General features: G+C 24.5%; 1 pseudogene; it reads left to right on the top strand.

Annotated features, from left to right (window-relative positions):
- Positions 1–5,670: 5,670 nt before the first annotated feature.
- LOC145838929 (proton-coupled folate transporter-like) lies at positions 5,671–23,348 on the top strand (annotated as a pseudogene).
- Positions 23,349–23,704: the final 356 nt, after the last annotated feature.

Raw genomic sequence — 23,704 nt, 5'->3', positions numbered from 1 at the left:
GTAATTAAAATATAAATATACAATACGATAGTAAACTTATACACATGACATACAATAAAGTTAAGAAATTTTGAAACACCTTACTAAACTGTACTTTTATATTTCTATCTTTTATAAATCATTGAATGTTGTTTAAGCTAAGTTTGTATTTGATTTGAGTCTGTTCACCCAAAAATGTTCTTTGTAGTCTAGGTTCTGAAAACTTGGTTGTTTTAGGAAAGCGACTTTGTATGCGTCATTGATGTTGAAGTTTTTATATTTTTCTTGTGGTTGTAAAAATAATGCTTGTATAATGCAGATTTATCTAAAATGTCTTCTTTTTTAAACTTTAATTTTAATTTATTAAAAGTGCTTCTATGTGATGTCCATCTATTACTAAAACTATTTTTCGTTTAACTTACGTAATTACTGTCACATTTTGTACATAAAATTGCGTAAATACCAAGACTCTTACAGGTCAGATTTTGTTTCAGTTTTACTATTTTTCCTTGAATACTTTAAGATTCCTTACCAAACACAATATTTTTAGTGTTCCACATAGTGTACATTTTTTTGCAAATTCTGACAAAATTTTTTTTTGTTTCTTTGTGTTTTGCAGTTTGACTGTAATTATTTAGAAGCTGTTTTAAGTTTGCTGATTTTGTAAATTAAACTTTTCCTATTATAATAGTCCTGGACAGGACGTTAAAAGGTATCCAAGTGGTGTGCGACTCGATAACCGAAAGGTTTATCGTGCACCAGGTACTAGGACCAATTGTTTTAAGCGCTTTTTCTGTCGTTCAATAAACAATACTGTAAACTTTAAAATTTCCTTGAGCTGTGAATTACAGTAGTTTGTCTTTTTCTTTACTCGGTTTGTTTCATGTTTATTAGGTACTATTTTGTGATATATCTTTACTATGAAGAAAAATAATTTATCCTGTACATTTATTACTACTTGGTCATGTGGAAAGTATACGTAATTTTTAGTTAAAAAATTATCAATCTAGTTTCAAAGGAAAATGGTGTGGTGACTACTAGCCAGTGCAAACGGTATATTGTAATTTTAGGTTCAAAATTTGTAAGATGATATCAAAAAAATAACACCTATCACTTTATTTAAATTCTTTTGAGTATTTTAACATTTTTGCTTAAAGTTTTAATTGTTCTACTTTATTTTTAATGCTCATCGACAAAAAAAAAACAGCTATGTATGGCTCGCTTACTAAAATATAATTTCATAACAGTTGGTTTATTAGTTAAAATCGTGAATGTTGTACATTGTTTCTTATTTTAACTAAATATTATTAAAAAATTTTTTGAAAATAGGCTAATTGAAAAAAAAATAACCTGGCGTAAAACAATACATATCACTATATACAGTAAAAAATCGACAGTTCTGAAAACATTGCAAAAAATATTTAAATATAAATAGAAAAATTTTCAAAATAAGTTATGACTTAACAAAAAATTGTTTTAAGAAAATAACCAGCTACTTTTAATACTTTATTTTGGATTCTGCCTTTATAGTTAAAAAACTGTATTCGTTTATAAATTTATAGGGGTAAACTCAATAAAATATTTACTAAAATTCGTTTTAAAAATTAAAGTTGCGGGCAGTCATTGTTTGATTAAACTCTGGTAGAACTCATAATAATATTAGTCTACATTTAAAATACTTTGCAAAAATTAAGTGGCTTTAGAACTCGTATTTAATAATTTATACATAATTTCAAAGAAATTAAAAATACATCTAAAAGTCTTTACCGACCACAAATGTCATTTTGCTACTATTTTATAACTTTGATTTTAAGTTAATCGGTTATAGATGAAACTACCTATCATCTAGCGGTTCCAAAACTTATACTTTTTGCACTTAACTCGCTTAGACATATGCTATAATTTTACTGTTTACAACCGTTGAATTTACATAAAGTCAATGTATGACAATTATGTTGTCCACTAAGTTTTTAAAAGTAAACCACAAACCGATTTTTTTTTGTTTGATGTACCATAGATAAACGCTTTAAGTTCAAAAAATTGTATTGTATGAATAACTACGTCATTCCGTTTTGGTTAAAAATTCCTAAGTCATACAAGTCTTTTAATATGCGGAAACCTAAAATTCTTTAGATTAAAGCACATAATCATTAAAAAAGAGTACAAAACTCTTTATAAAAACTAGAAGTTTCAATTTTTGATTAAGATTAACAGAAAGAAGTGTAGCTATTTTCTATTGTATCAAGTGTTTCAAGTTTGCTTGTATTAATATTTTTCATCGTATTTTCATTTTCTAAGTTCAAACTATTTTGCTTTCTTTTTTTATGTAAAGACTACTGATTTTTAAAAACTAGTTTAAACCAGTCATTATACACTTTGCTAAATAAACTATCTTTTTTTAAATACAATCTTTACAATTGATTTGTTTAAATTTATTAAATAACAAATTAGCGTATACTTAAAAAACAAAAATCTTTTAGTTTTTTATTGATAATTCATAATAAAAAAACTATCTGGTAAAAAAAAAAACACATTTAAAATACTTTGCAAGCCTTAAGTGATTTTAGAACTTGTATCGAAGAACTTTTACAGAAGTTTAAAGAAATTAAAAATACAACTAAGAGTTTTTACGGACCACAAGTTTGTTACTATTTATAGTATTTTTTTAAAGTTAATCCGTGATAAATAAGATTTCTTTACATCAAGCGGTTCTAAAACTTATACTTTTCGCACTTAACTTACTTAGGCATATGCTATCATTTTACTGTTTACAACCGTTGAATTTACATAAAGTCAATGTATGACAATTATGTTCTCCACTAAGGTTTTAAAAGTATAATTCAAAGCATTGCTTTTTGGTGTACGATAAAATAACTGCTTTAACTTAGTAAAATTGTAGAATATCATCAAAGATATCATTACATTTTGGTTTTGAAACTCTTAAGTAATAAAAGTTTTTTAAATATACGGAAACCTAAATTTCTTCATGTAGTAAAAAAAAGTATGTACAGAACTAAAGTTTTGTAGTTAAAATTAAAACTAACTCAAAAAAACTACATTTAATATTTATAACTGTAATATTTTTTTTTAATTTGCTTCTGTTAATATTTTCACCCTATTTTCATATTTCAGTATATAAAATTTTTTAGACTCTTTAAACAAATAAAGGTTACTGCTATTTTCAAAACTAATTTAAACAAGACATTACACACTGTACTACATGAACTATTTTTAAAAATATAACCTTTACAAATATTTTTTTTTTAAGTTTTGAAATTGTAAGTTAGCTTATACATAAGATACAAAAATAAAGTTTTTAACTATCTCATATAAATTTATATTGATAATGATGATACATTTCATAGTATAATACACTGATTTAAATACTTTGTTTATTAATTAAAAGCTTACGATTACTTAGAAAGTATGTACCTAGTTATAAAATAAAACTGTTAACTACTTATTCTCTGTTATAAAGATTATAAAAGTTTAAAAACTTGTTAAGTCATACTTAATAGAATTGTAAGGTAGAAGTATATTAATTTTGAAAGATGAATAAAACAATTTTTCTCTTTGATAAAAATTGGTTGAAAATCCGATAAATTCCAAAAAAATATAATTAAATGATATTATTTAAAAAATTATATTGATAAACTAATTGTATTCCACTCAAAGATTTAGTAGCTTTAAAAAACATTATTAAAACTATAAAATGTTTTAATTTGATAAAAACTGTAAATATATTTAAGTTAAGGGAACGGTTTGAAAACTTTTAAATCTTTAAAACCAGACTTTTTTGTAATTTTTATAAATTTTTTATTAACTGAACAAAATGTTTAAAAAATTATAATTAATGGAATTTAAGACTAATACACCATAAAAATATACCATGAAATAGTACAACATTTAGGCTTTATGAGAAGTTTTAAGATCTATAAGTAATATAAGTATAATTAAATTTTAATTAAGTTCTTTAAAGTATAAAAAAGTCTCAAAATTATTTTTAAAGAAGTGCTTAATAGTTTCGTTAGAAAATTTTACAAATTATAAAAACAGAAGGTTTCTTAACTAGTAAAATAAATTTAGTATAATCAGTTTAATAGGAATTCTTAAAACTGTTCTGCCCCTATTACTTTTAATAAACTTCAGAGGAAAGTTTTTTTGTCTTTGAATGTTATTTTGATCCTCTGGTTTTAGAACTTAGCTTTGTTGTCATGTATCAGACATACTCAAGTACACTTTTTCACACTTTAAAAGTACTTATAAAAAAACATCGTTTCAAACAAAAACTTACACTTGATAAGAAGCACTAAGACACGTAAATAGTACAATTTTAAAATGGAAATCTGTATGGCATTTCACTCAAAAGTTTAATTCAATTTTAATAATAATACAAGTTGATAGAGGTATAGTAATTAGTATAATTTTAAGATTATTTTCGTTTAAAAATACAAAACAAATTTAATACCAAAAAAGTAAAGCAAATGAATTTTTTAATTGAGTGTATAACAAAAGTTCTAATATAAATGCAATTAACCTAAAAATGCGTATTTCCTGCTCCTTGGTTTTTTATTCGCCTAGTTTTAAAAAATACAATAAAATTCTTATAACAAATTAAAATTGATTAGTCTATTTATTTTCCAAGACAAATAAGTTATTAAATTAATAAGAGGCCCGCAGGCCACCGTATTTTTCGTTAAGTTTTCAATATGCATTAAATTATTTTTTTTAGTACGCATTTGTTTTAGAAATTATATATGCAAGTTTATACAGTATATACTTATGTTTACTATTTGTTTTTTAAACTTATGTTAGAAAATAAATGTTAAATTTAGTTGAGAATCAAAATTGCATTAAAAATAACAACAGTTTTATCATAATGTATTATTTTACTTTTTAGTACTTTTGTTATTAAATGTGTTTACTTTAAAACTTTTTTTTTAAGTTTTTTGAAATAAAATCAAGTAGGATTTCAATCGAATCCTTAGAGTTATTTAAACTGTATAAAAAATTAAACTTATTAAAAATTTCACTATTAAGCCTTTATATACTAGTATATATATATATATATATATGTACCAATGGTTTTTTAAAATTTATTCTGGTCGATAGCGCTTAACAAGTAAAATTGGAGCTAAATATTTATTTGTTTATATAATAAACGCTTTTTAAGTTTCCAATTTTACAACATCTTCTGTTAATGATAAATCAAGATTCGATTTTTTATACGATTCTTGTAACTAACTAGTAAAAACTTGTTAAAAAAGATCAACTTTTATTACAGTTTTAAAATTAAGCTAAAATCTAAAATTACATAAATTTATAAAAAAGATAAATTATGTAAATAACAGAATTGAAGTTGTATGTTAGATCTTTTTTTTTTTGATTGCGGTAAAAGTTTGTAAGTAAAAGTAAATTAATTTATAAACGTCTGTTTTAGACCTAGTAAACCATTATTAATAACTGAACTTTAAATAATTTAAGATTTGTTTTTCAAGCTTCTTGTACAAACATTTTTATTAGTTTTGTTATACCTTTTTTTTACAAAAACTAACAAAACAAAGTACAGACCAGTTTTACGTTAACTTTCATCAGAATTTTTTAATTAATGAACATTCGTAATGATGGTTTTCAATTTAGTATGCACAAACAACACTTTTTATTTGAAAACAGTTGTTTAAATCTTATAAAATGTCATTTGAAATATCAAAATTCGAGCATTGTAGACGGAAAATGATGCATGTAGAGATACTTGTCGGACTGGCAGCATTTTCTTGCTTGCTAATTAGTCCCCTGAAATCTGAATATATATATCATGTAAGTTTATTTTATTGACTTGAAATTTTTATTACTTTATTTAGTCTTTATTATATTAAAACAAAAAATAAATTAAATAAGGTGGTAACTATTTAAGTAAAACCTAGTAGAACTTGTAATCAAATGTAAATGAAATTGGTTTGAATAAATTAAAAACTTTTCCAATATAAAAATACAGAATTTTTTTTCTTTAATATGTGCTTAGGCAAAAAACTCACTAATGTCTAAAAAACATATTGGCATTATATAAAACATGTACTTAAAACGTAAGTTGTTGTATTATAATTGTCTTTAATCTTGTAATAATATGCAAATATCTAAAATGTTTTCAATTTTTGTGTTTAAACAAGTCTGAAGTTTTATTTTGTATAAAACATGTATATCATTATATTAATATGAGATTTTATACTAAGTTAAGTTACTTTGCTATGATTATTTATAGTTTGTATAATATTATTTTTTTAAATAAAAACTCACCTTGTTAGTGGAACTTTTCCATAAATCGATCAACAAAATGTATGTTGATTGATTTATAATAGTTTTTTTATTATTACAACACAAAAAAATTTTCTTGTTTTCTTTTTTTATAAATATTTCTTATTTCATCTGAAGGACTTTAACTCTAAATCCTTTAACTTTCCGACGTTTTATTAAACGTTCTGCATAACAACCTTGATTTAATAAAAATCAATAAACGTGTTATTTAAGTTAAATAATTAACTTCAATTTATTGTTGATTTTTAACTTTAACCCGGTAAAAGTTAACAAACAAAAAATAGTGTTGTTTTTTAGTCAATACATACATTTATATATATATTTGTCTAGACTCTAGTGAGTCTAAGTTCTAATATAAAAGACCCGACCGGATCTTGATTAAATTGGATCCAGCCCGATTCAAACTACTAGATTGTACTTTTTAAAAACTATTAGTTTGATTAACATCAAATGCATTAGTAAACTTATTTTTTGTAAGTTTACTTTCTATCTATTTTATTATCAAAAATAACAATAATTTGGTTGTAAACAAACTTAGTTTTTACGTAAATCAAGTATACACAGTTTTAAAAAGTTTAAGTACAACACTTTTGTAAACTCTTTTTTTTTGACATTTTTCTATTTTCTAATACTAAAGTATCTATTTGTTTTAGAGGATTGCTGATAAGTATAATGCATCAAAAGAAGTGATAAGCGACTGCAGTGAGAGTAACTTCACCAACCTTGACAAAATTGTTGCGCAGGAATCAAGCAAGTTTGTAAATTCTTAATTTACTTATAAAATATTTTAATTTGTTTTATATTTATTTAATTACACTAGTCGTTGAAAATTGTGGTTTATTGTGATGTATTTTCGTCTTACTATATGAACAAAGTTATTGTAAGACTTTTGTGGCAATTTGGTAAATAAATAAAAACTAAAATTTTAGCTTTATTTATGTAGTTCTTAAAGTTTTCTCAGTCTTAAATCATTGACTTTGAAAAACTACTAATATTTTACTTGCTAAATTAATCTGCAGATTTTCGATGATTGTAGATGTAATAATGTTTCTCCCTGCAAGCTTCGCTGGGTTTATAGCAAATTCGTTAAGTGACAAGTACGGGAGAAAGCTAGTTATGTCTGTTCCATTGATCGGACAGATTCTAGGAAGCTTGTTTTTTGCATTTGTTATTTTATACGAGTTAGTTAGTTTGAGAGTTAAGCTTTGATATTTTTTATATGTATTAAAAACTGAACTATATAAACAGGTTGCCGTTGTATTATTTGTACTTATACTCTTTTTTTGCTGGCATAACAGGCTACCTGATGACATTTTTAATGCAGTCTAATGCTTACATAAGCGACGTTACCACTCCCGCTCAAAGATCTATGAGGTAAGTGAAAAAAGATATACAAAACTCTTTAGTAAACTTAGTAACAAACAACTCATAATTTGTATAAATCATTGTTTTAGACTAATTAAACAAGATAGTTGTTAGCTGATAAGCAATACAGTCGTTAAAAAAGTTTAAAAACATTTTAGTTTTAAACTAAGTGAGTTAGGGTTAAAATACGTGTTTACAAAACAAAGTTTAGAAATATAATACTTAAGTAATTAAATTGAACTATTTTAAAACTTGTAAGCGTAAGACAAGAAAATTGTGTATTGAAAATCAATAAAATTAACAAGCTTCAAACTAGTAGAAAACCATTAAGCTCATAGTTTAAAAGTATTATTTCTAAATTTTATAGTTTACTTCAACACTTTCTTTAAAATAATTAATATACTAGTGGTTGTTGATGATACAAATTAGGTAAATCTTTTTTTTACCTTTAACCTATTTAATTTTTTTGTAATAATAACTAATTTGTTAACAAAAAATATACATTAAGGTTTTTTAAGTTAATTTTTTTTTTATTAAAAAAAATAAATCATAAAAAGCACATTTTTTAAATTATGAATACTTAATACGTTAGAAAAACTAAGTATCTGAAATTGGCTATCAGAGGGCATTAAGTAGTAAAAAGCGATGTTTAAATATGATGGGACATTATTAATTTTTTAAATTAGCCAATTTTATGATTGTAAAACGATGTTTAGAAATATTTGATTTACTATACATACACTATACTTATGTGTTTAAACTACAAAATTTACAATATTTTTTCTATATATGAAATAAATATGATCAGTATTTTAATACATCAATTGGTAAGTAATATTCTAAACACTTAAGTTCAAACTCTTAACAACTTACTTCTACAATTAGTTAACTTGTACAAACAGTTAGAAAAAATAATTAAACTTCAGGTTTAGTCCTACCCTTTATAGGATTAATTAGATATTTTTTACTTACTCAAAGAATATTACAATAAAACATGATGGCAACTCGAGCCTTTTACTTAAATACATTACCAACCCACAGTGATTTCGCAATTATTCGGAAAAAAGTTATTAAAAATTAAATTTTGAATCTTAAGTGATGACTTAGTGATCAGAAAACCCAATTTCAACAAAATTTTTAAGTTCATTTTACAACAAAAATTTTGCAATTTAAAGTTTTTTGCCTAAACAAAGTTTAAACAGCATTAAATTTTAAAATAACTTTGAATTGCCTGACAAAAATATATTTGATTTCTTTCATAGCTTCGTAATGGTATTTTAAAACTTTGTTTGTTAAGTACAACTATTGACTTAAACTTTTTATTAATTAAAGTTTTAATTAATTTTGTATGTTTTGCACTTATTTTTTCTCTTTGGCTGATAAATCTCTGCAAGTTTTATATTTACAATTTTTGATAGTATATGACAAATTTTTAGTTACAGAGTTCAAACATTACTAATTTTAGTATTAGTCAAAATAATGTACTGAAAGTTTTTTTTAATTGAAAAAAATAAATCAAAAAAAGCACATTTTTAAAATTATTAATACTTAATACGTTAGAAAAACTAAGTATCTGAAATTTGTTACCACACACAAAATAATTAAAAGATAAGTTAATTTTACCATTTGTTAACTAAAAAAAATATATTTAATATTTACAAAAAAATCTGGTAGAAAAAAACTTTAAAAAACTAATAATAAACGGATTATAATTTGTTTTTCAAGAAGTAGCTTTTAATTTACTTTATATAAATCTAACTCGACAAATTTTAGCCTCGATCAGTGATTGGTAGCTTTTTATAAGTAATTTTCCTGAAAAAAAAAATTCTCGTGCAAAGTTGTATACAAAAAAGTTTTGTGCGGGTCGCAGTAACTTAGAATAGACGTGTTAGTCAACAACAAAAATATTTTTAAACCAAAAAAGTTATAAGATATGCAATAATAATGCATTAATAAATACTAGTTATTAAATTAACTTTCTAATTGTAAGTTGTTACCTAAACTTGTTTTTTGTTAAAAAAAATAAGTTTTAGTTGAAAAGTACGTTGCTTTTGCTACAACTTTTGCTTTGCGGGCTGCATATTGTCGACACCTAAGCTAGATGATAATTTATATTATTAAATTATTTGAAAATGTTTAACTTATGAAAATATTTCTATTCTTAAATACCTGATTCCTGCTTATGATCATTTCGTTTCACTATGCAACCTATATGGCTAAAATTTAAAGTTACACAACAGGTTTTCTGCTATTTTATATATAAAATATGTTGGTCAAACAAAATACTGTGTATTGTTATATTTAAAATTTAAAATAAGTCGTTCTATATCATTCCATTTTAATATTTAATTAAATATCCAGTTAAATTTGTTTTTAATATAAATCTTAAATCATTGATAGCACTGCTTTTATAGCTAAATTTGAGCTCTCTTTGTTCAGTTTTTTATTTTGTAATAGGATACAATTGGCAACCAAACAAATTACCCACTTTGAAATTATAATTTTCCAGACATTCTTTTAACAATTATCTTTAATGACTGTTAATTAACACACTACTGTACACAGGTGCACATTTAAAAAATCATTGATTAAAATAATTTATTATATTAAAAATAAATAGATAGTTTTATTTAACAGAAATAACTAAATTAGCCTCTAAAAAGCTAGTACATTTCTAGAATTATTTACGTATATTTTACTATAACATTAAGTTTATAAAAATTGTGAAATTTTTATTTCAAAACTTGTTTTTATTTTCAATTTTTAATAAAAATCGACAAAACGCAAAAATTTTAATACTTTTCAGATATAAATTATTTGAAAATAAAACATTCTAAGCGCTTATTGTTTGAACTATTTTTTATCGAAAAAGTAACCAGTTGATTAACAAAAACTTCTAGTTTTGTTTTATAATTGTTATATTTCAATTATTCAAACTTTTATTGACTCATTTTCGGATTATTGTTACGAGGTTTTGGTGAATAAAGATTTAGTTTAAAAAAAAAAAAAAATTTAATATTATACAGGTGTTTTTATTAAAATATTTTACTATTATCAATATATGTACATATGATAGTATAAATATGCTAAGTTTATACTATAGTACTTAAAAATATTTATTTTCTATAAATAGCAGAAGGACGTTATAAAATTAAAATTTTCATAAAATTTGAAGAGATAATGTAAAAGATAAAAATTTTATGGCAAAAAATAGGTTGTGGTATATTCACAAGTTTTTTGTTTGCCACTTTTTGGTATAAAGTTTGCAATTTTACACTTTTACCTAATCGCATTATTTTAGCCTCGTAATACACATTCATAATATTTTGTTTAGCATTATCGCTTTATCTATTTTTAAGAAATTTGGTTTAGAGCTTTGGTTAAAAATGGCAGACTGTGGTTATATAAAGGGTATAAGTCAATTATTTAAATATAAAAAAAAAAAAGTTTAAAAATACAGAGTTTTGTGAGTTTGCATACAACAATTAAAAAAGACATTTTCTCAATTTTTAATATAATAAGTAATTCATCATGTAAAAATTATGTTCTTTCTCAAGAACGAATTTGTAGCAAAAACTTATCTAAAAATTAATTCTTAACTTTTTATTGTTGTTTTTAGTTTTATTTAATACTATTTAGTCATGTTTCTCAGTAAATACTCTAGAAACGCAATTATTTCTAAAATATTTTTATACGTTAGACCTCGATATTTGAAACAAATATGTTTTCAAACATACTAAAACTTATATTTAACTTAATAACACAAGTAATAAAAAGTTCTTCAAAATTAGTTTCAATTATAATTTTATACATATGTATTTCGTTAATACCTGTTTCTTAATGATAAAAACTCGTGAAGTTTTTGATGAAAAGTTTTTTTTTTTAGTTTAACGGTTCAAAGGTGTTACTTGAAATTTTATAGGTATTCGGTACAAAAAATAAAAGTGTATTCTTTAATTAAACTCAAGATTTTTTTTAATTAAACTCAAGCTTGAGGTTACAATTGAAGTAGTATAAAACAGACAGTTAAGACAATTACTACAACATGATTATGACAGTATGGTTTTAAAATTGATTTATAACAATTTTTTTGCATAAAGTATCTGAATGATGTAAGTAAAAATTACAACTTGTCAAAGGATATACTATGCAAAAATATATATAGTATATAATAGAACACAACTTGCAGCATTTTAGATGAAATCGCTTTCGATGGAGTATAACATTTTTGTCAAACTACATATTTGAGACATAGTCAGTTTTTGTAAAGTATATCTTATAGACCTTTTATGGATCGCATATTTTTTACTAACAATACTGTTGAAGGGTGAATAAATTAACCATAAATAAATTTTCTTTTGCGTCATTTTAATCTAAACATCTTAAATTTTTTGCAAAAGCGCTTATTTAAGACTATTAAAACTATAATATAATTAAAATGAGCTTATATAGCATACAAAAATACTTTATTGTTACAAACAACTTATAAAGATCTGATAGTTAAAAACTTTATTTTAGACACTATACATCTCTAAAACTTTTCGTTAAAACTAACGTGTAACAAATTATTTTTTATTGCTTTTTAGCTAAATAAATAAAAAATTGAAGCCGTCAATTTTAGTCTCTTGTATCAAAAAACTTCTTAAACATTTTATAATTGGAAAAAAGTTAAATAGACAAAATTTTAATTCACGAAATAAGATGATATTTAAAAAAAAAGCTTTCTTCTAAAACTACCTTAGTTTTTTGTTTGCTAAGTGGTTTTACAGAATACTTGCTATAGTATCAAAATTAAGTAGTCTCTTACTAAAAGATAGCTTAAAGATAGAATAAGTACCCATCAAAAAAATATTAATTTGGATTATCAGATTATATTAGCTAACAGTATCTTGTTATAAAATATGTAAAATGTTCTACTTAAACCTTTCCTTTAGACAGTTTAACTAACATTTACAACTTAAACGATTTTAGTTATTAAATATTAACGCTTTTATAAAGATCAACAACTTCTGTATAAAGCTAGAAACTTAAAACATGTTTAACTCTACTTAATAAAGAAGTATAATTAAATATACAAATAGCAAAGTACTAAGATTATACCATGCTTTTGATATTTTTGATGTTTATGCTTTTTAGTGAAAAAATCTGCTAACAGGTGATACTAAGTATGAACATATGATAAACAATATATATGTTATTATTTAAAATGTGAAGTATATCTTAATTTTGTACAATGTTGTTAGTGCACAATATTTTATAATACAGTTTTTTTTGAATCAACTTTAGTATGTTTAATCAAATTGATTAAGATTAATATGATACAAGTTCTAAAAATACATTTTACATTTTTTTAAATCGTTTTTTTAGTTTTGTTCCGGTGCGTATTTAAAAATAGTTTGATTAAGAGATATAATTGACCTTTATAACCTAATTCCGCTACATTGGCTAAAGCTTACATTGACTGGTAGGATAAAATAAATTGGAAACTTAGTGTTATTCATTACCACGATAAAGAAAAAAGTTTAGTATAATTAATACTTAAACTTGTTATAACCAATTTAATGTATTATAGAATCTTTTAGTTCTTCAAAGAGTTCAGTTATAGGGAACAAAATATATTGTTTTTTTTTATAGGTACTAGCTAACATCAATTAAACTAACTCAGATAAATAAAACTAAAAATATTAAATTTTGACTGTGTCCTGACTAGAGCTTTTATATTAGACTGTTTAGTAAAAAAACTATTAAAAATTAACCTAGGTTTATTAGCACGAGTTTCCATAAACGAACTAATCGTAAACTTGTATCATAATAACTACTAATATTTTTTTACTCTACTAAATTAAATATATTAGCAAAATCCATCAGTTTAATGTTAAAGCAACAGTTTGTTAAAAAAAAACTATGAAAAAACGTTGTATACTAACTTTAAAACTTAACACTTTTCAATTTTGTGTAAAAAAAATGCAAGAAATACATCCTTGTATCTTTCAGAATGCTCATTTTGGAGATGACGTTGGGAATAGGAGGAGGATTGGGGAGTGCTGTGAGCGGAGTGTGGGCGAAAGCGTCAGGAGGATTTTTCCAGCCGATGATCGGAACTTCTTTCATCGCTTTCCTCGCACTCTGTCTCCTCCCGCTACTTCCCAATTCTAAGGATATTATTAAGGAAAGGCAAGTTGATAAAGTTAAAGAAGACAAGGAAAACGCCGATAAAGACCTTTTACGAGAAGTAGAGAAAAAAAGTATATGCGTTCAAAATAGATTTATTTAAAACTGAAAACATTTTAGATAAAATCAAAACTCAAATAAAAACGAAATAACTTTGTTTATATAACAAAAACAGTTAATTCATAAAACGCTTTACAGAAGTTGGCATGTATTTTTTGTACTATATATTTATCTAACATTCTATGTTTACCATTTTAAGTCTGTAAATGATCTAAATGTTTTTAATGACTTAACAATCTAAATTTTAAATGTTCTGTGAATTACCATAATGTAAATGAAAAATATCTGAAAAACTTAATAACACTAAATCTTTTTAATTTAAAAAACTTTCAAATTTAAATAAATATTTTTTTAAGTATTAGTAAACATGAACAAAGACAAAGAATTTTAGTTTAGATAGTAGTAAACTAGTATAGCTAATTAGTTTTCATACTAAATAAAAAAGATTATTGATTTCAAAATACTTATCGAAAATTTTTACATGCAACGCTACGTAAACTAATAATAAAAATTAATAACTAATTTTGGACAATTCAATATAAATTTCTTTTTTTTAAGGTTTACCAAACAATTTAGTATTCTATTGAAAAAAATCAAAGTTGGTGTTGTGTATGTAGCTAAGTATTTCGATCATAAACAAAAACAAAACTTCACTAATGAAATTTTTCCAACGCTGCCTTTTTTCAGAAAGCAGCAGCCACTATTTGAAAGCTTGCGTAAATGTTTACACGAACGAGATAAGCCATTGTGAGATTTGCTTCGACCAAGACCTGCCCCCTAACCAGTACCCTACAGGTTGTTTGTGCTGCGTTTCAAGTTGAAGGTAAATAAAAACAAATTGTCAAGTTCAACATGTAACAAATGCTTTTATAATTACAACTTTTTTTCTTTTCAGAGTGTAAAATTTGGGAAGGTTTTTTCAATTTTTTTGTTTTGCTAGAATTGTTATATTACTTTTATTTATCACAGAAAAATGTATTCACGGCGGAGGGAGGTACGTGGGAAGGAGGTGGAAGTCCTGGTCGTATTTGATAATTTACAATGGGATGATGGCCCAAGCGATCTGCCTGATGTCAGTACAAACGTTGTTCGTAATGTCCAAACCGCTGTGCTTCAGCAACACTCTAGTTGGCTTCCAAATAGTAAGTTTAACGCATAGTTAAAATAACTTTTTAGTATATGTTTTAAAACTTCAGAATAAAATTGTTTAAACTTGTTTTGTAATCAAAACTTTTATCATGCTAAAATATCGAAGACTGTATGTTCTCTATCACAAATGACAAGTTGTTTTAAAAAGACATCTTTTTCATACTTCAAAAAAAACGTACTTCAACATACCATATGTCTTCTTGGAACGTTTGAACAAAATCTAAAACTTATTTCTACTAAAAATAGCTTTTGATCGGTTTAAACTATTTTTCACGGAATTTTTCTTGATTTATTTTTGTAAAGACGTTTTCTATCCTTTAACTTAACTAAGCTACTAGAATATTTCAAAATTGCAAAAGCTGTTACGAAAAATAACTTTATAAAACCGCATGCTTCTTTACTTGTGCTAAGCCTTCATCAATTTTTTTCGTCGTGTAAAACATTTAAAAATTTTCAAAATCTTTTTTTTGTAACAAAATATACAAGTACGAAAAAAGTAATCGCTTTTGTTTTACATTAACTTCTTTACTTTAATAATTACTTTAATTTCTAAAGAGTAAAACATGAACATAAAACAAACTAAACATAAAAATAAAATTCAAATACTTTATTGTCACTTTTAAATTAAACTAAATAAACGTAGCCACATTTTTCTATAAAGTTTGTTTTTTGAATACATTTAAACAAATGAGGCAATGTGAAGTTTAACTGATTTTTAGCGGAGAACAATAGCTACTCAAAAATGGAATTGAGAACTAGTAAGTTTACAATTTTTTTTTAACTGTATTTACCTATACAAACTACAATTTTTTTATTTTACAACTAAAGGCTTAAAATGACTAATTATCTTATTTACAGGCCCTCAAGTTTATTGCAACAGCATTTTCACCATTGATAATTATATTTCTTCAAAAAATTGTGTCGTTATCAAATGATGGAGTTATACTTATCTGTATAGTTGGAAGCATAAGTTCTTTTGTTTTACTTGGACTCTCTTTTACCCCTTGGATGGTCTTTTTAGGTTATTGCTTGGTTGTCTTTATTAATAATAGAACTTTTTTTTTTGCATTTAGCTAAATTAGCTTATTTTTTTCTAATGTTTCGAAGATTGAGAGTTCAATAAACAAAAAGAAATTGCAACGAAGAATTCTAATGAATGAAACTAGCGATAGTTTTTTTTTATATACGATAATTAAAACTAAACTTATTATTATCAAAAATAAAACTTCCTGAGGCTTCTTAAGATTCAAATCACAATGTTGATATGTTAGTTACCATTTTTTTCGAAAATTTTTTACCGTTTAATGTTTTAATAACTACAATGTTTTTTAAAAGTCTGATTTTATTGTTAACTATTTTAAACAGTAACAATAATAAGTTTCAAACTAATATAAAAAAAAACTTAAAAAGTGATAGTAAGTTACTATAAGTAATTTATTGTATATTAACCAGAAAAAAATATTTTATTTATTATTTTTGTAAGACTACAATACTTAATAACGTATTTGCTTCTAATGATGTTTCTTGTCTAAAAAAATCGTTTAAAGAACTATCGCGGTAAAAACATTGTCTTTGTTAAAACACTAGTAATAACTGTTTTGTAATTTATTTTTTTAGAAAAAGAAAGTTAATCCTACTTAAACACTTTTCTAATTAAAAAGTGTTTCCATCAAAATAACATATCAATTTTGGATACTAAAAACTAAAAGTGTTTGATGATCTACTTTGTTATTTGTTTTATATATAAAAACAAAGTTAAAAGTAAAACACGGTTTTTTCCATCTAACCTAAACCACAAATTACAATAATTTATATCACGACACTTTTAAATACTTCTTAGTAAGAGCTAAACGTGAGATACTGTTGACAGTAGTGTGTGTACTTAAAACAATTTTGTACTTAAGACTTGATTAAATACATAAAACGTATGTTTTATGGTTTGTTAATTAAGTTTTAAATAATTTTACTTCGAAAGTAAAAGTAAGCCTTAAGTGAGAAGAAAAGTAAATTTGTTCGATTAAAGCCTGAAAATGTTTTATTTTTACGTTATACACGTAGTTTATAATAATTAATTGTTTTAAATTATGTAACTTAAAAAGTACTCTTTAATAAATTGTTCAATTTACATATTAAAAGAGTGACGGCGATTTATGTTTTTAAGACAAAGTGTAGTACCAAACTATAATGAAGGAAAACATAATTTAGTCTAATAAGTATCAGCTATATATTTAATTTTACGTTTTTTATAAAAAAGTACGAAATTAATATGAGAAAACTTAATAATAAACAAGGACCTCATCTAATAAAAACATTTTGTATCAGCTTGTACTCATTCTTGTTAAAAAACTTATAACTAATAGTTATAAAGATACGACATCTACAAATAACTCACTTTCATGGAAGACTTAAACATTTTTTTTTCCTTAAAGTGCTCAAAGAAAGTTTTTATACTTTATGTTTTACTTAAAAAATGCTATTAATTTTAATCCACTGAACATCTTAAAATTTCATTTCAAACCTTTATAAGTATAATACAAGTATAAGTTGTTACACTACTAACTTATATAATTTTTACTAAATTTTCTTACCATACTAACCCATACTAAATGTAATAAAACAAATTTGTGAAAAATACTAACTTACTTTTACGTTTAAAGGGGGCGGTATTGCTCCTTTTTAGGCAATTTTAATAAGTCAGCGGCAATAGCTAGTAAAATAGCTAAAAGGATGACATAAAAACTCTGAGCAGTAGGGGGTTGATAATGCGGCATCAACTAACTTACTCTAGATATTCTAAGGTTTTCAATGAAGAGTAGATAAAAAAGGCCTTGGAGAAAATATATGGAAGATTTAAACTTTACAATAGATTTTCTTGGCTTTGTAATGTAGTTAAAAAAAAGTCATCTTGTAACTAAAACTGCAACTGCGGCCCGCGAAGGTTTTTGTTTTTGAAGTTTGGTCCGCGATCACCAGGTACCTACCGATCCCAGAATAAAGGGGAACAAATAATTTCAATTTTGTGCCAAGGGGGGCGATTATGAAATTGAGTTTGAAAAACTTTTATTTAAAATATACCTTTAGATGATAAATCAAATCTTAAGTATTAGGTTACTTTTCTCAGCTGCTTGCTTAAAACTTTTGAAATAAAAATATACTTTAAAGTAGTTTAATGTTTTATTGGTCCTAGTCTGGATTTCTGATTATGTTCTTAGATTTATTAGATAATAATAATAAAATTTCAAAGTACTTTTCTTTATTGAACTAACATAAGTTTCTGTCCATTAACAACTTAAGAAACTTCAACAGAATTCTGTAATAAATAAGTACTGTAAGAATAGAGCTAAGTAGGCGAGTATGTGTGTTTACTAAAAATAAGCATAACTACTATATATTACTTGTTATTATTAGATACAATATTACATTGTTTAGCTACTGCTAAGTCTATTAAACGTATAATACACATATGCTGTGCTAACCGTAAATTTTTATATTTAGAGTAATCGCACATGCTCTAAAGGGTGCTTCTGAAAATACTATTATTATTGTAAGTTTATTGTCATACGAAGGACCCAGGCATCAAAATCTAGGCCACTTATACAGAAAGACATACAACAAAAAGACAAAAATAAACCAAAATTGTACATTAAAAATGAAAAAAACTGAGTTAAATAATTAACTAATTAAAGTTTAAAATTAACATAAAAACACAAAAATTATAACACAAAATTTATAATTCCGGTGCTTCCGAAAAGAGAACAACAATATCCTACTCCAGCTTCACCCAAACAAATGGTTTCACTCCAAAACTGGTTTCACTTTCATTCGAACAACTGGCTTCACATTATTTGAACAACTGGTTCAGCCTTCATTTGAGTAACTGGTTTAACTTTTATCCATACAACTTGTTTCACTTTTATTCGTATAACTAGAACCGCTTTTATCTGATCTGAACAACGTGTTTCACTTTTGTTAGGAGAGCCTGCTTTATATTTACTTTCAAATCTTTAATACTTAGATAACTCAGCGTTTGTTGGACTTTCGTAGTAGCTGATAAATGTTGAGAACACTGACTATAAACAAAACTTAAAAACCCAAGGCCCCAAGCACTTTAACAGGCCAATTAACTATGTATTAAGGAACAGGTTTTGTTATACACAGAGGAAATCTAATAAATATATCTAATAAAGTATTAAAAATTAACTTGATTAAATTTATTTGATTGGTAGCAGTTTAACAAAGTTGCTGTTAAACAGGATTTATTTTTAGCTGGTTTTGTCTACTTTTTTTTTTAAATGACCGGTTTTCTCTAACTAAATTTTAATCGTTACACAAAAATATTTTTTTTTTTTTTTTAATTTCAAAACTTATAGTTTTAGTTTTATGGGTGAAATGAAAATAAGTGTATACAAGTCTAAAAATAGTATTTTACTTTTAGTTCAACAGGTACTTTTTTTTAACAACATAATTTTTTTTCGAATCAAAATATTTAGCTCATGATGATAAAATATCAAAACAAAAAAACATGTTGTAGATACCAGTTCAACTAGAAAACTATTTGGGCCATTCTAAAAATTTTCATAAAGTAAGAAAATGTTGAACTTATTCTAAGTTAACAAACAAGCTTTTTTATTTCAGCTATGTTTTTAAACGGAATATCGATGCCTGCCAAGCCATTTGCACAAAGCCAGATCAGCAAACTCGTATCTGAAAAAGAACATGGTTTGTGATTTTTTTGCTTATTTTTTTTAAAGCTTTTATTTTATAAATCGTTTACATTTCTTGTTTTACTTAAAAAATCTGAAAAAACATCGAAATATCGCTAAGATATCTGCAAACTTTTAGTGTTTTAAAAGTGTATTACATAACTGAAGTATAACAAAAAACATATGAGAATAAAATTATTTATTAGTTTTATACTCAAGTAAAGTATTTTACATATTAATATTATGCGAAATTATTCAACGTAAAACAACAGAATAGTGTTTTAAAACTGTATTAGTAGTTAGAAAATTTTACAACTTTATAGAAAAAAAACCTAATTTTCTGAAAAATTAACCAAATGTATGTTAAATTTTTTATGACTCATTGATTATAGAATATACGTATAAATGTATTTAAAAATATATTTAGTCTTAATTCTCAGACGATTAATACAAACAGTTTAATTTAATCATGTAACATTCCAAGATTGAAAAAGAATAATTACTAGTCAAAATAAGCATATTTCATTACATAAGTTATCTTTTTTTTTAGTTTTTGTTTGAAGTACATAAACATGATATATTGAACTTATACAATCTTTAATGCAATTTAGTTGTTATATCAGTTTTTTCTTTACTAAGTATTTATTAGATTACAGTCTAAACGTTTAATTCAAACTTGTTTGGACACTGGTTTAGAAAAAAACAGTCACACCATTTTATTTTTTTTAAGTATACTTATACTAATTATGTTTAATGTTTATAGTCGTGTTGAAAAATATATATCGATATAAGTTAAGCTTATCTATATCAGTGTATTTTAAGCTAACATATATAATTATTTATAATTATCCATCTTTAGAGTATAAATATAAATACTGCTTATAAGCCTCAAATACTTCAAAAAAGCTACAGCTATAAAATCTTTTTAACAATTAATAAATACTTTTAAAAATTTATATTCATGTTTACCTTCTAATAAAATATGTTTTGGTTTTGGTACTGGTTTTAATTAAAAAATTTAAAAATAACTCACTCATTTTCGAAAAAGTTTTTTAACTAATTTCGTTTGGCGCATCCTCAGAATAATATTGCTAAAAACTATTAATATTATAGTGTAATTTTAGTTATATACAATGAATTTGAAAAGTCTAGCTAAAAATAGTTACGTCATATAGTATCAAAAGTCTGTTTAGAAAAAGTTTGAAAAATAGAATTGAGTTGTACTAAGCTAATTTGAAGTAATTTATAAGACAAAATTGCTAAAACAAAAACATTTAAAATAGTAGGAATTTTTACCTAAAACTAAGTTAAATAAAAAGCACATTACAAAAAACGACTAAAACGACAACAATAATACTACTAAACACGCTATTTATGAAATTCTAAATTGTAAAAATCTCTTTGTTTGCAAATTTTTGGCTCGCGAGTTCTAATAAACAAAGCTTCTAGAACTAAAAGATGGTAGGTGTTTCTAGCTCGGGATAGAATTTCGAAGTAACTATATCCAGTTAGTTCTCGGCACAAACAGGGTTGTTGAGGAGGTGCTGATGAATAGTTGACTGTTCACCTTTAGGCTTCACGTCGTCATTAAAAATAAACCTTTTTAGCTTTTTCGTGACATGCTGCTCTCGCCTGACGTGGAAACGTTGAGATGTTCGACCTACGTAGTTATTTCCGCAATGACATTAAAATATGTATACTACATTACTTAAATCATGGGTAGGTTGGATGGACAATTCCGTTAAGCAGGCAGTTGGTGTTGTACACAACACGTAGCGAAACTCTGTTAAAAGTGGATTTAATAGCTAATGAAGCTTGTTTAGCCAGTCTTATTGAGTTTTCACCCATATAAGGAAGCGGAAGTAGACTGGGCAAGGATGTGGGCCGAAAGAGGGTAAGCGGTTCATTTTGGACTGAGTTGCCTTAATTGTCTTCTTGATGACTGTTTCGGGGTAACCTAGTGAGAGAAAAATTTTTTAGATGTTGTCAAATTCTAGATCCAAACAGTAGGCCGTGCAAATTTTAATAGCTCTGTTGGTTATGCATTGTATGATCTTCAATTTTTGTTTGGTGGGACAAAACGAATTCCAGAAAATGTAGTGTGGACTAAGTTTTTTTTTTCTGTACACAGTAACTATTTTAGCTAGACTTTACAAATTCATTGTATATAACTAAAATTATTTTATAATATTAAATGTTTTTAGCAATATTATTCTGAAGATGCGCTAAACGATATTAACTAATAATATTTTTTTTTCGAAAAGGAGTGAGTTATGTTTAAAATTTTTAGTTAATAAAGAATATATACTACAACTGATTTATTACCGTTTTATTTTTGTAATATACCTGCGACAAAATTTTTTTTACAGCATTTTTGAATGACGACAATAACTTTTAATTCCTACTTAAAATTTTTATTTACTAACAAAATTAGATGCGAACTAAACTTATATAGTTTTAGATTTCTTTTTGAAACAGTTTTTATTTTTATGTTAGATTTAATTAACTTATAAAAACGAACAACAACTTTTAGCTTAAAAGATTAATTCTTGTTTTTAAAATTGATCAACGTTTTGTATTTTTGCTCTTAGTTTGTTGCTATGACTTTTTAGATTTTATTATTTGCTGATAATTTATCTAATCTGGTAAGTGTGTCATGTATTAGATCATAAAATGTAAAACATACTTTACGTTCAGTTAGATAAAATTTATTTTATTTTGACTAATTTATTTTAAAATATTTAAGCAACTAATAGATTGTATAAAAATAACTAAAAAAAATTGTTTTTTTAATAATCTAAAACAAAAATTTTATGTAATTAAATAAAATGTATATAATTAATTTTTGTATAAAAAACTAGAGTAAAACATTTTTTTAGACTAAAAGTTAATTGAACAGTTTTTATAACTGACAAAGTAATAAAATTATTCTTAGGAAAAGTTTTATAAACTTAATATTTTAAATAAATAAACTTACAGGAGCTGCTTTCTCTGTGTTGTCTTTCACTGAGCTTCTAACTTTCCTCTTTTCCACGGTGGTTTTCTTGACGATTTACAAGCAAACTGTATCTATCATGCATGGTATGACGTACCTCATAGCCACTTCGGTATTAGTTGCTCCGTTGATTTTAAATTGGTACGTTTACAAGGGTATTATGTTACTAATTGCGTATATATAAGACACCCTTACAAAACAAAGCTTTCTTATTGAGAGTATAAAATTTACTCTAAATTTTTTTCCAAAAAGGGTAACTTTGTAATACTTGTTTATAATATTGAAAAATATCTTGTAGCTATTATTAAAAGTTCGAATATTTTTTGATAAAAAAGTTTCAATATGTCAAAAATATTTTAAATACCATTGTTAACTACAAGATTATTTTTTTTAATCTTTTAAATCAACTACTTGTAAAAACAAATTTAATAGTAAATCAGCTAGTTTAAACCACTATAAAAACTTAAAGTTGATTAAAACAAAGCGTTTTAAAATTTCTAGTTACATAATTAATTATGCTAATGTATTTTGAAAGTTTTCCAGTTAATTAGAAAAGTACTATAGGGTATTTTGCTATATAGTTTTTAAGTGAAAAATTCTTTAACAGTTACTAAACGTATCTATTTTAAGCAGCTCAAAACAAATTTTTATAAACTAAATTATTACGTCATATTGGTTCATCAAATTACCGAGGAAGGTATACCGTCTGTACTTTCCATTTTTTTAATGTTTCTTACCGTAGGAATTTATGAAAATGTTTTTTTAATTTAAAATATATAATTAATCTTTTTAAAGGTTTATAAATATTTTCTATAAAACTATTTAAATAATTTATATTAGACCTTTAAAGTTCAATTTTAGATTTCATTTCGTTAATATTTTTAATTGGAGTCAAACTTATTTTAGACCTTTAATTTAAAACTTTTTTTTATCTTAAATCTAAATGAGTTAGTTGGTACATTTATAATTA

The sequence above is a fragment of the Thalia democratica genome, chromosome 6 (genome assembly GCF_965202585.1).
Source record: "Thalia democratica chromosome 6, ktThaDemo2.hap1.1, whole genome shotgun sequence".
NCBI classification, from domain to species: Eukaryota; Metazoa; Chordata; class Thaliacea; order Salpida; family Salpidae; genus Thalia; species Thalia democratica.
Note: the sequence above shows the minus strand (reverse complement) of the source record. Positions and strands in the feature narration are given on the sequence as shown.